The sequence below is a fragment of the Mercurialis annua genome, linkage group LG4, assembly GCF_937616625.2.
Source record: "Mercurialis annua linkage group LG4, ddMerAnnu1.2, whole genome shotgun sequence".
Classification (NCBI taxonomy): Eukaryota; Viridiplantae; Streptophyta; class Magnoliopsida; order Malpighiales; family Euphorbiaceae; genus Mercurialis; species Mercurialis annua.
This window is the reverse complement of record NC_065573.1, coordinates 10,816,249-10,830,462: the sequence shown is the minus strand read 5'-3', so window position 1 is coordinate 10,830,462 and position 14,214 is coordinate 10,816,249.

The following is a 14,214-nucleotide window of genomic DNA, read 5'->3' as shown; positions in this document are numbered from 1 at the left end:
TTTCCCATTTTTAGCAATTTAACCCACGTTATGAAACAAATCTAAATGTTTCACCTTTTTAGCGGTTTAAGCCAAATGTTTACAAACTCTACAAAACAAATCCAAACGTTTCACCTTCTTAGCAATATAAGCTGAACCTTTACAAACATTAAGAAACAAAACCAAACATTGCAAATGTTACGGAACAAATCCAAACGTTTCATCTTTTTAGCGATTTAAGCCAAACATTAACAAACGATATGAAACAAATCCAAACGTTTCACCTTTTAAGCGATTTATGCCAAACGTTTACAAACGTGAAGAAACAAATCCAAACGTTTCACCTTTTTAGCGATTTAAGCCAAACGTTTACAAAGGTTACGAAACAAATCCAAACTTGTCACCTTTTTAGCAATTTAAGGAAAACGTTTACAAACGTTACGAATCAAATCCAAACGTATCACCTTTTTAGTGATTTAAGCCAAACGTTTACAAAGGTTATGAAACAAATCCAAGTGTTTCATCTTTTTTGCAATTAAAGCCAAACGTTTACAAACTTTACGAAATTTCAAACGTTTCACCATTTTAGTGAATTAAGCCAAACATTTACAAACGTTACGAAGCAAATCCAAACGTTTCACCTTTATATCGATTTATGTCAAGCGTTTACAAATGATACGAAACAAATCCAAACGTATCACATGTTTAGCGGTTAAGCCAAACGTTTACAAACATTACGAAACAAATCCAAGCGTTTCACCTTTTTAGCAATTTAAGCCAAATGTTTACAAACGTTCCAAAACAAATCCAAAAGTTTCATCTTTTTAGCGATTTAAGCTGAACGTTTACAAACGTTACAAAACAAAACCAAATGTTTCACCTTTTTAGCAATTCAAGCCAAACGTTTACAAACCATACTAAACAAATCCAAACGTTTCACATGTTTAGCGGTTAAGCCGAACATGTACAAACGTTACGAAACAAATCTAAGCGTTTCAACTTTTTAGCAATCTAAGCTAAACGTTTATAAACGTTACAAAACAAATCCAAGCGTTTGAACTTCTTAGCAATCTAAACCAAACGTTTAAAACTTTACAAAAAGAATCCAAACGTTTGATATTTTGAGCAATTTAGGCAAAACGTTTACAAACGATACGAAAGAAATCTAAACGATTTACCTTTTTGGCGATTTAAGCCAAACGTTTTCAAACTTACAAAACAAATCCAAACGTTTCCCTTTTTTAGCGATTTAAGCTGAACGTATACAAAAGTAACGAAACAAAACCAAACGTTTCACCTTTTTTGCGATTTAGGCCTAACATTTTCAAACGTTACGGAACAAATCCAAACGTTTCACGTTTTTATCGATTTAAGCCAAACGTATACAACCATTATGAAACAAAACCAAACGTTTCACCATTTTAGCGATTTAAGCCAAAAGTTTACAAACGTTACGAAACAAATCCACACGTTTCACCTTTTTAGCGATTTAAGCCAAACGCTTACAAACGTTAGCAAACAAATCCAAACGGTTTGCCTTTTTAGTAATTTAAGCCAAACATTTACAAACGAAACGAAACAAATCCAAAAGTTTGACCTTTTTAGCGATTTAAGAGAAATGTTTACAAAATGTTACGAAATAAATCTAAACGTTTTGCCTTTTTAGCAATTTAAGCCAAACGTTAACAAACTTTACCAAATAAATCCAAAAGTTTCGCCTTTTTAGCCATTCAAGCCAAATGTTTACAAACCTTACGAAAGAAACCAAATGTTTAACCCAAACGTTTCACCTTTTTAACAATTTAAGGCGAACGTTTACAAACGTTACGAAACAAAACAAAACGTTTTCCCTTTTTTGCGATTTAAGCCAAACGTTTTCAAACGTTACGGAACAAATCCAAACATTTCACCTTTTTACCGATTTAAGCCAAACGTTTGCAAAAGTTATAAAACAAATCCAAACGTTTCACCTTTTTAGCGATTTAAGCACAACGTTTACAAATGTTACGAAACAAATCCAAGCGTTTCACCTTTTTAGCGATTTACGCCAAATGTTTACAAACGTTACGAAACAAATCCACACGTTTCACTTGTTTAGCGATTTAAGCCAAACATTTACAAAGGTTACGAAACAAATCTAAACGTGTCACCGTGTTTTAGCAATTTACGAAAAACGTTTACAAACGTTACGAAGCAAATCCAAATGTATCATCTTTTTAGCGATTAAAGCGAAACATTTATAAATGTTACGAAACAAATCCAAACGTTTCACCTTTTAGCGGTATAAGTCAAATGTTTACAAAAGTTACGAAACGAATACAAACGTTTCACATTTTGAGCGATTTAAGCCGAACGTTTACAAACATTACAAAATAAAACCAAACGTTTAAAACGTTATGAAACAAATCCAAACGTTTCACCTTTTTAGCGATTTAAGCCAAACGTTTACAAAGGTAACGAAACAAATCCAAACGTGTCACCTTTTATTAGCAATTTAAGAAAAACGTTTACAAACGTTACGAAGCAAATCAAAACATATCACCTTTTTAGCGATTTAAGCGAAACGTTTATAAATTTTACGAAACAAATCCAAACGTTTGACCTTTTTAGCAATTTAAACCAAATGTTTACAAAGGTTACGAAACATATCCAAGCGTTTCACCTTTTTAGAAATATAAGCCAAACGTTTACAAACGCTACGAAACAAATCCAAACGTTTCACCTTTTTAGCTATTTAAACCGAACGTTTACAAACATTACAAAACCAATCCAAACGTTTCCCCATTTAAGCGATTTAAGCCAAACGTCTAAAACGTTACGAAACAAATCCAAATGTTTCACCATTTTAGCGATTTAAGTCAAACGTTTACAAACGTTACGCAACAAATCCAAACGTTACAGCTTTTTAGCAATTTAAGCCAAACGTTTACAAATGTTACAAAACAAATCCAAACGTTTCACCTTTTTAGCGATTTAAGCCAAACGTTTACAAAGGTAATGAAACAAATCTAAACGTGTCACCTTTTTAGCAATTTAAGCAAAACGTTTACAAATTTTACGAAACAAATCCAAACGTTTCACCTTTTTAGCGATTTAAGACAAACTTTTACAAACGCTACGAAACAAATCCAAATGTTTCGCCTTTTTAGCGATTTAAGCCAAACGTTTACAAACGTTACGAAACAAATCCAAGCGTTTCACCATTTTAGCATCTTAGGCCAAACGTTTACAAACGTTCCGAAACTAATCCAAGCGTTTCACCTTTTTAGTAATTTAAGCCAAACGTTTACAAACGTTACGAAAAAAATCCATGCGTTTCACCTTTTTAGCAATTTAAACCAAACGTTTAAAACGTTACGAAACAAATCCAAACGTTTCACATTTTTAGCAATTTAAGCCAAAAGTTTACAAATGTTACGAAACAAATCTTGACGTTTCACCTTTTTAGCGATTTAAGCCAAATATTTACAAATGTTGCAAAACAAACCCAAACGATTCACCTTTTTAGCAATTTAGGCCGAACGTTTACAAATATTACGAAACAAAACCAAACGTTTCACCTTTTTTGCGATATAAGCCAAATGTTTTCAAACGTTACGGAACAAAGCCAAACGTTTAACCTTTTTAGCAATTTAAGCACAACGTTTACAAATGTTACGAAACAAATCCAAACGTTTCACCATTTAGCGATTTAAGCCAAACGTTTACAAAGGTTACGAAAAAACTCCAAACGTTTCATCTTTTTAGCAATTTAAGCCAAACGTTACGAAACAAAACCAAACGTTTAAAACTTTACGAAACAAACCCAAACGTTTCACATTTTTTGCGATTTAAGCCAAACCTTTACAAACGTTACAAAACAAAACCAAGCGTTTCACCTTTTTACCAATTTAAGCCAAATGTTTACAAACGTTACGAAACAAATCCAAGCATTTCACCTTTTTAGCAATTTAAGCCACACGTTTACAAACATTCTGAAACAAATTCAAGCGTTTCATCTTTTTAGCGATTTAAACTAAACGTTACGAAACAAATCCAAACGTTTCCCCTTTTAGCTATTTAAGCCGAACGTTTACAAGCGTTACGAAACTAATCAGAACGTTTCCCCTTTTAGCTATTTAAGCCGAAGGTTTACAAACTTTACGAAACAAAACCAAACGTTTCACCTTTTTAGAAATTTAAGCCAAACGTTTACAAACTTTACGAAACAAATCAGTATGTTTCCCCTTTTAGCTATTTAAGCTGAACGTTTACAAACGTTACGAAACAAAACCAAACGTTTCACCTTTTTAGCAATTTAAGCCAAACGTTTACAAACGTTACGAAACAAATCCAAACATTTCACCTTTTTAGCGATTTAAGCCAAATGTTTACAAAAATTACGAAACAAATCCAAGCGTTTCAACTTTTTAGCAATTTAAGCCAAACGTTTACAAACGTTACGAAACAAATCCAAGGGTTTCACCTTATTAGGAATTTAAACCAAACGTTTGAAACATTATGAAACAAATCCAAACGTTTCCACTTTTCAACAATTTAAGTCAAACGTTTACAAACGTTACGAAACAAATCTAAACGTTTCCCCTTTTTAGCAATTAAGCCAAACGTATACAAAGGTAACGAAAAAATCCAAACATTTCACCTTTTTAGCTATTTAGGCCAAATGTTTACAAAATGTTACGAAACAAATCCAAACGTTTCAACTTTTTAGCAATTTAAGCCAAAATTTTACAAACGTTACGAAATAAATCCAAATGTTTCACCTTTTTAGCGATTTAAGCCAAATGTTATGAAACAAAACCAAACGTTTAAAGCGTTACGAAACAAATCCAAACGTTTCACATTTTTAGCGATTTAAGCCAAACCTTTACAGACGTTACGAAACAAAACAAAGTGTTTCACCTATTTAGCAATTTAAACCAAACGTTTACAAATGTTACAAAACAAATGCAAGAGTTTCAACTTCACAGCAATTTAAGCCAAACGTTTACAAACGTTATGAAACAAATCCAAGCGTTTCACCTTTTTAGCAATTTAAACCAAACGTTTACAAACGTTACGAAACAAATCCAAGCGTTTCACCTTTTTAGGAATTTAACCCGAACATTTACAAACATTACGAAACAAATCCAAACATTTCACCTTTTTAGCGATATAAGCCAAATATTTACAAACGGTACGAAACAAATCCAAACGTTTCACATTTTTTGCAATTTCAGCCAAACGTTTACAAACGTTACGAAACAAATCCAAACATTTACCCTTTTTAGCAATTTAAGCCAAACGTTTATAAATGTAACGAAACAAAACCAAACGTTTCCCCTTATTTGTAATTTAAGCTAAACATTTATAAACGTTACGAAATAAAACCAAACATTTCACCTTTTTTGTGATTTAGGCCGAACGTTTTCAAACGTTACGGAACAAATCCAACTGTTTCACCTTTTTAGCGATATAAGCCAAACGTTATGAAACAAATCCAACTGTTTCACCTTTTTAGCGATTTATGCCAAACATTTACAAAGGTTACGAAACAAATCAAAATGTGTCACCTTTTTAGCGATTTAAACCAAACATTTACAAACGTTACGAAACAAATCCAAATGTTTCACCTTTTTAGCAATTTAAGCAAAACGTTTACAGACATTACGAAACAAATCCAAACGTTTCACCTTTTTAGCGATGTAAGCCAAACATTTACAAAGATTATGAAACAAAACCAAACGTGTCACCTTTTTAGCGATTTAAGCCAAACGTTTACAAAGGTCACGAAACAAATCCAAATCTGTCACCTTTTTAGCAATTTAAGCCAAATGTTTACAAACATTCCAAAACAAATCCAAACGTTTCACCTTTTTAGCGATTTAAGCCAAACGTTTACAAACGTTACGAAAAAATACAAACATTTCACATTTTTAGCGATTTAAGCCGTACGTTTACAAACGTTACAAAACAAAACTAAACGTTTAAAACGTTACGAAACAAATCCAAACATTTCACCTTTTTAGCAATATAAGCCAAATGTTTACAAATGTTACGAAACAAATCCAAGCGTTTCACCTTTTTAGCAATTTAAGTCAAACGTTTACGAACGTTATGAAATTTCAAAGTTTCACCCTTTTAGATATTTAAGCCAAACGTTTAAAAACGCTACTAAACAAACCCAAATGTTTCGCCTTTTTAGCGATTTAAGCCAAACGTTTACAAACTTTACGAAACAAATCTAAACGTTTCGCCTTCTTAGGAATTTATGCAAAACGTTTACAAACGTTACGTAACAAATCCAAACGTTTCCCTTTTTTAGCGATTTAAGACAAACGTTTACAAACGTTCCGAAACAAAACGAAACGTTTAAAACGTTACGAAACAAATCCAAGAGTTTAACATTTTTAGCGATTCAAGCCAAATCCTTACAAACGTTACGAAACAAAACCAAACGTTTCACCTTTTTAGCAATTTAAGCCAAATGTTTCTTTTTAGCAATTGAAGCCAACCGTTTAAAAACGTTCCAAAACAAATTCTAGCATTTTATCTTTTTAGTAATTTATGCCAAATGTTTACAAATGTTATGAAACAAATCCAAGCGTTTCACCTTTTTAGCAATTTAAGCCAAACGTTTACAAAAATACGAAACAAATCCAAATGTTCCCCCATTTTAGCTATTTAAGCAAAACATTTAAAACGTTACGAAACAAATCCAAACATTTCACCTTTTTAGCGATTTATGCCAAATGTTGACGAATGTTAAGAAACAAATCCAAACATTTCACCTTTTTAGCGATATAAGCCAAACGTTTACAAACGTTATGAATCAAATCCAAACGTTTCATCTTTTTAGCGATTGAAGCCAAACGTTTACAAACGTTACAAAACAAACCCAAACGTTTCACCTTTTTAGCGATTTAAGCCAAACGTGTATAAAATATTACGAAACAAATCCAAACATTTCGCCTTTTTAGCAATTTAAGCCAAACAATTACAAAAGTTACGATACAAATCCAAACGTTTCACCTTTTTAGCGATTTAAGCCAAACCTTTACAAACGTTACGAAACAAAACGAAACGTATAAAACGTTACGAAGCAAATCGAAACGTTTCCCATTTTTAGCGATTTAAGCCAAACCTTTACAAACGTTACCTAACAAAACCAAACATTTCGCCTTTTTAGCAATTTAAGCCAAACGTTACAAAACAAATCCAAGTATTACACCTTTTTAGCAATTTAAGCCAAACGTTTACAAACGTTCCGAGACAAATCCAAGCGTTTCACTTTTTTAGCAATTTAAGCCAAACGTTTACAAACGTTACGAAACAAATCCAAGCGTTTCTTCTTTTTAGTAGTTTAAGTCAAACGTTGATAAACGTTACGAAACAAATCCAAATGTTTCACCTTTTTAGTGATATAAGCCGAATGTTTACAAATATTACGAAACAAAACCAAATGTTTCACCGTTTTATCAATTTAAGCCAAACGTTTACAAACGTTACGAAACAAATCCAAACATTTTCCCATTTTAGCAATTTAAGACAAATGTATAAAACGTTACGAAACAAATCTAAACGTTTAACCTTTTGAGCGATTTATGCCAAACGTTTACAAACGCTACAAAACAAATCCAAACGTTTCCCCTTTTTAGCGATTGAAGCCAAACTTTTACAAACGTTACGAAACAAATCCAAACATTTCATATTTTTTGCAATTTAAGTCCAAGGTGTACAAACGTTACGAAACAAAAACAAAACATTGCACAATTTTTTGCAATTTAAGCCAATCGTTTACAAACTTAATGAAACAAAACCAAGCGTTTCACCTTTTTAGCAATTTAAGACAAACGTTTACAAACGTTACGAAACAAATCCAAGCGTTTTACCTTTTTAGCGATTGAAGCCAAACGTTTACAAACGTTACGAAACAAATCCAAGCGTTTCACCTTTTTAGGAATTTAACCCAAACATTTACAAACATTACGAAACAAATCCAAACATTTCACCTTTTTAGCGATATAAGCCAAATATTTACAAACGGTACGAAACAAATCCAAATGTTTCACCTTTTTAGCGATTAAAGCCAAACATTTATAAACGTTACGAAACAAATCAAAACGTTTCACCATTTAACGATTTAAGCCAAATGTTTAAAACGTTATGAAACAAATCCAAGCGTTTCACCTTTTTAGCAATTTAAGCCAAACGTTTACAAACATTACAAAACAGATCCAAACGTTTCACCTTTTTAGCGATTTAAGCCAAACATTTACAAACGGTACGAAACAAATCCAAACGTTTCAACTTTTTAGCGATTCAAGCCAAACGTTTACAAAAGTTACGAAACAAATCAAACTGTTTCACCATTTTAGCGATTTAAGCCAAATGTTTAAAACGTTACGAAACAAATCCAAACGTTTCACCTTTTCAGGGATTTATGCCAAATGTTTACAAACGTTACGAAACAAATCCAAATGTTTCACATTTTTAGTGATTTAAGCCAAACGTTTACAAATTTACGAAACAAAACCAAACGTTTCACCTTTTTAGCAATTTAAGCCAAACGTTTACAAACGTTATAAAACAATTCAAAGCGTTTCACCTTTTTAGCAATTTAAGCCAAACGTTTACAAACGTTACGGAACAAAACCAAAGGTTTCAAATTATTAGCGATTTAAGCAAAACGTTTACAAATTTTATTAAACAAATCCAAATGTTTCACCTTTTTAGCGATTTAAGCAAAACGTTTATAAAATTACGAAATAAAACCAAACATTTATAAACGTTTGGCCTAAATCTGTAAAATGCGTAAACGTTTGGATTTGTTTCGTAACATTTGTAAACGTTTTGCTTATATAGCTAAAAAGATGAAACGTTTGGATTTGTTTCGTAACGTTTACAAACGTTTGGCGTGCATCAGTAAAAAGGTGAAACGTTTTGTTTTGTTTCGTAACGTTTGTAAACGTTTGGCTTAAATGGCAAAAATGGTGAAACGTTTCAATTTGTTTCCCAACGTTTGTAAACGTTTGTCTTAAATTGCTAAAAAGTTGAAACGCTTTGATTTGTTTCGTAACGTTTGTAAAGGTTTGGCTTAAATCGCTAAAATGGGGAAACGTTTAGATTTGTTTCGTAACGTTTGTAAACGTTTGGCTTAAATCGCTAAAAATGTGAAATGTTTGGATTTGATTCGTAACGTTTTAAACGTTTTGTTTTGCTTCGTAACGTTTACAAACGTTACGAAACAAAACCAAACGTTTCACCTTTATTGCTATTTAAGCCAAACTTTTACAAACGTTACGAAACAAAACCAAACGTTTCACTTTTTTAGCGATTTAAGCCTAACCTTTATTAACGATACGAAGCAAATCCAAACGTTTCACCTTTTTAGCGATTTAAGTCAAATGTTAACAAATGTTACGAAACAAATCCGTACAATTCACCTTTCTAGCGATTTAAGCCAAATGTTTACAAACGTTACAAAACAAAACCAAACGTTTAAAACATTACGAAACAAAACCAAACGTTTCCCCTCTTTAGCAATTTAAGCCAAGCGTTTACAAACGTTTCGAAACAAATCCAAAAGTTTCACCTTTTTAGCGATTTAAGCCAAACGTTTACAAACGTAATGAAACAAATCCAAACGTTTTAGCAAATTAAGCCAAACGTGTACAAACGTTACGAAACAAGTCCAAGCGTTTCACCTTTTTAAGCCAAATGTTTACTTACGTTATGAAACAAATCAAAAAGTTTCACCGATTTAGCAATTTAAGCAAAATGTTTACAAACGGTACGAAACAAATACAAACATTTCACATTTTTAGGTATTTAAGCCAAATGTTTAGAAAACGTTACGAAACAAATCCAAACGTTTCACATTTTTAGTGATTTAAGCCAAACGTTTATAAACGTTACGCAACAAATCCAAACGTTTCACATATTTAGCGATTTAAACCAAAAGTTTCAAACGTTGCGAAACAATTCCAAACATTTCACCTTTTTAGCAATTTAAGACTAACGTTTACAAATTTACGAAACAAAACCAAACGTTTCACCTTTTTAGCAATTTAAGCCAAATGTTCACAAAGGTTAGGAAACAAATCCAAACGTTTCACCTTTTTAGCGATTTAAGCCAAACGTTTACAAACGATACGAAACAAATCCATACATTTCACCTTTTTTGCGATTTAAGCAAACGTTTACAAAGGTTACGAAACAAATCCAAACATTTCACATTTTTAGTGATTTAAGCCAAACGTTTACAAACGTTATGAAACTAAACAAAACGTTTAAAACATTATGAAATAAATCCAAACGTTTCACATTTTTAGCGATTTAAGCCAAACGTTTACAAACGATACGAAACACATTCATACATTTCACCGTTTTTGCGATTTAAGCCAAACGTTTACAAAGGTTACGAAAAAATTCCAAACATTTCACCTTTTTAGTGATTTAAGCCAAACGTTTACAAACGTTACGAAACTAAACCAAACGTTTAAAACGTTATGAAATAAATCCAAACGTTTCACATTTTTAGCGATTTAAGCGAATCGTTTACGAACATTACAAAACATAACCAAGCGTTTCACCTTTTTAGCCATTTAAGCCAAACGTTTACAAAAGTTACGAAACAAATCCAAACATTTCCCCCTTTTAGCGATTTAAGCCAAACTTTTAAAATGGTACAAAACAAATCCAAACGTTTCACCTTTTTAGCGATTTAAGCCAAACGTTTACAAACGCTACGAAACAAAAGCAAACGTTTCACCTTTTTAGCGATTGAAGCCAAACGTTTACAAACAGTACGAAAAAAATCCAAATGTTTCCCCTTTTTAGCGATTTAAGCCAAACGTTTACAAAGGATACGAAAAAAATCCAAATTTTTCACCTTTTTAGCAATTTAAGTCAAACGTTTACAAACGTTACGAAACAAATCCAAGCTTTTCACCTTTTTAGCAATTTAAGCCAAACGTTCACAAACGTTACCAAACAAATCCAAGTGTTTCACCTTTTTAGCAATTTAAGCCAAACGTTTACAAAGGTTATGAGACAAATCCAAACGTTTCACCTTTTTAGCGATTTTAGCCAAACCTTTACAAATGTTACGAAACAAATCCAATCGTTTCATCTTTTTAGCGATTTAAGCCAAACGTTTAGAAACGTTACAAAACTAATCGAAACGTTTCCCCTTTTTAGCGAATTAAGCCAAACGTTTACAAACATTACAAAACAAATCGAAACGTTTCACCTTTTTAGCGATTTAAGCCAAACGTTTACAAACGTTACGAAACAAAACCAAACGTTTAAAACGTTACGAAACAAATCCAAACGTTTCTTATTTTTAGAGATTTAAGCCAAACCCTTACAAACATTGCGAAACAAAATCAAGCGTTTCACCTTCTTAGGAATTTAAGCCAAACGTTTACAGACGTTACGAAACAAATACAAACATTTCACATTTTTAAGTATTTAAGCCAAATGTTTAGAAAACGTTACGAAACAAATCCAAACGTTTCACATTTTTAGTGATTTAAGCCAAACGTTTATAAACGTTACGCAGCAAATCCAAACGTTTCACATATTTAGCGATTTAAACCAAAAGTTTCAAACGTTCCGAAACAATTCCAAACATTTCACCTTTTTAGCGATTTAAGCCTAACGTTTACAAATTTACGAAACAAAACCAAACGTTTCACCTTTTTAGCAATTTAAGCCAAATGTTCACAAAGGTTAGGAAACAAATCCAAACGTTTCCCCTTTTTAGCGATTTAAGCCAAACGTTTACAAACGATACGAAACAAATCCATACATTTCTCCGTTTTTGCGATTTAAGCCTAACGTTTACAAAGGTTACGAAACAAATCCAAACATTTCACCTTTTTAGTGATTTAAGCCAAACGTTTACAAACGTTACGAAACTAAACCAAACGTTTAAAACATTGTGAAATAAATCCAAACGTTTCACATTTTTAGCGATTTAAGCTAATCGTTTACGAACATTACAAAACATAACCAAGCGTTCACCTTTTTAGCAATTTAAGCCAAACGTTTACAAAAGTTACGAAACAAATCCAAACATTTCCCCATTTTAGCGATTTAAGCCAAACTTTTAAAATGGTACGAAACAAATCCAAACGTTTCACCTTTTTAGCGATTGAAGCCAAACGTTTACAAACGCTACGAAACAAATCCAAATGTTTCCCCTTTTTAGCGATTTAAGCCAAACGTTTACAAAGGTTACGAAAAAAATCCAAATTTTTCACCTTTTTAGCAATTTAAGCCAAACGTTTACAAACGTTACGAAACAAATCCAAGCTTTTCACCTTTTTAGCAATTTAAGCCAAACGTTCACAAACGTTACCAAACAAATCCAAGTGTTTCACCTTTTTAGCAATATAAGCCAAACGTTTACAAAGGTTACGAAACAAATCCAAACGTTTCACCGTTTTAGCGATTTAAGCCAAACCTTTACAAATGTTACGAAACAAATCCAATCGTTTCATCTTTTTAGCGATTTAAGCCAAACGTTTAGAAACGTTACAAAACTAATCCAAACGTTTCACCTTTTTAGCGATTTAAGCCAAACGTTTACAAACATTACAAAACAAATCGAAACGTTTCACCTTTTTAGCGATTTAAGCCAAACGTTTACAAACGTTACGAAACAAAACAAAACGTTTAAAACGTTACGAAACAAATCCAAACGTTTCTTATTTTTAGAGATTTAAGCCAAACCCTTACAAACATTGCGAAACAAAATCAAGCATTTCACCTTCTTAGCAATTTAAGCCAAACGTTTACAGACGTTACAAAACAAATACAAACATTTCACATTTTTAAGTATTTAAGCCAAATGTTTAGAAAACGTTACGAAACAAATCCAAACGTTTCACATTTTTAGTGATTTAAGCCAAACGTTTATAAACGTTACGCAACAAATCCAAACGTTTCACATACTTAGCGATTTAAACCAAAAGTTTCAAACGTTGCGAAACAATTCCAAACATTTCACCTTTTTAGCGATTTAAGCCTAACGTTTACAAATTTACGAAACAAAACCAAACGTTTCACCTTTTTAGCAATTTAAGCCAAATATTCACAAAGGTTAGGAAACAAATCCAAACGTTTCACCTTTTTAGCGATTTAAGCCAAACGTTTACAAACGATACGAAACAAATCCATACATTTCACCGTTTTTGCGATTTAAGCCAAACGTTTACAAAGGTTACGAAAAAATTCCAAACATTTCGCCTTTTTAGTGATTTAAGCCAAACGTTTACAAACATTACGAAACAAATCCAAACGTTTCTTATTTTTAGAGATTTAAGCCAAACCCTTACAAACATTGCGAAACAAAATCAAGCGTTTCACCTTCTTAGCAATTTAAGCCAAACGTTTACAGACGTTACGAAACAAATACAAACATTTCACATTTTTAAGTATTTAAGCCAAATGTTTAGAAAACGTTACGAAACAAATCCAAACGTTTCACATTTTTAGTGATTTAAGCCAAACGTTTATAAACGTTATGCAAAAAATCCAAACGTTTCACATATTTAGCGATTTAAACCAAAAGTTTCAAACGTTGCGAAACAATTCCAAACATTTCACCTTTTTAGCGATTTAAGCCTAACGTTTACAAATTTACGAAACAAAACCAAACGTTTCACCTTTTTAGCAATTTAAGCCAAATGTTCACAAAGGTTAGGAAACAAATCCAAACGTTTCACCTTTTTAGCGATTTAAGCCAAACGTTTACAAACGATACGAAACAAATCCATACATTTCACCGTTTTTGCGATTTAAGCCAAACGTTTACAAAGGTTACGAAACAAATCCAAACATTTCACCTTTTTAGTAATTTAAGCCAAACGTTTACAAACGTTACGAAACTAAACCAAACGTTTAAAACATTATGAAATAAATCCAAACGTTTCACATTTTTAGCGATTTAAGCTAATCGTTTACGAACATTACAAAACATAACCAAGCGTTTCACCTTTTTAGCAATATAAGTCAAACGTTTACAAAAGTTACGAAACAAATCCAAACATTTCCCCATTTTAGCGATTTAAGCCAAACTTTTAAAATGGTACGAAACAAATCCAAACGTTTCACCTTTTTAGCGATTGAAGCCAAACGCTTACAAACGCTACGAAACAAATCCAAATGTTTCCCCTTTTTAGCGATTTAAGCCAATAGTTTACAAAGGTTACGAAAAAAATCCAAATTTTTCACCTTTTTAGCAAT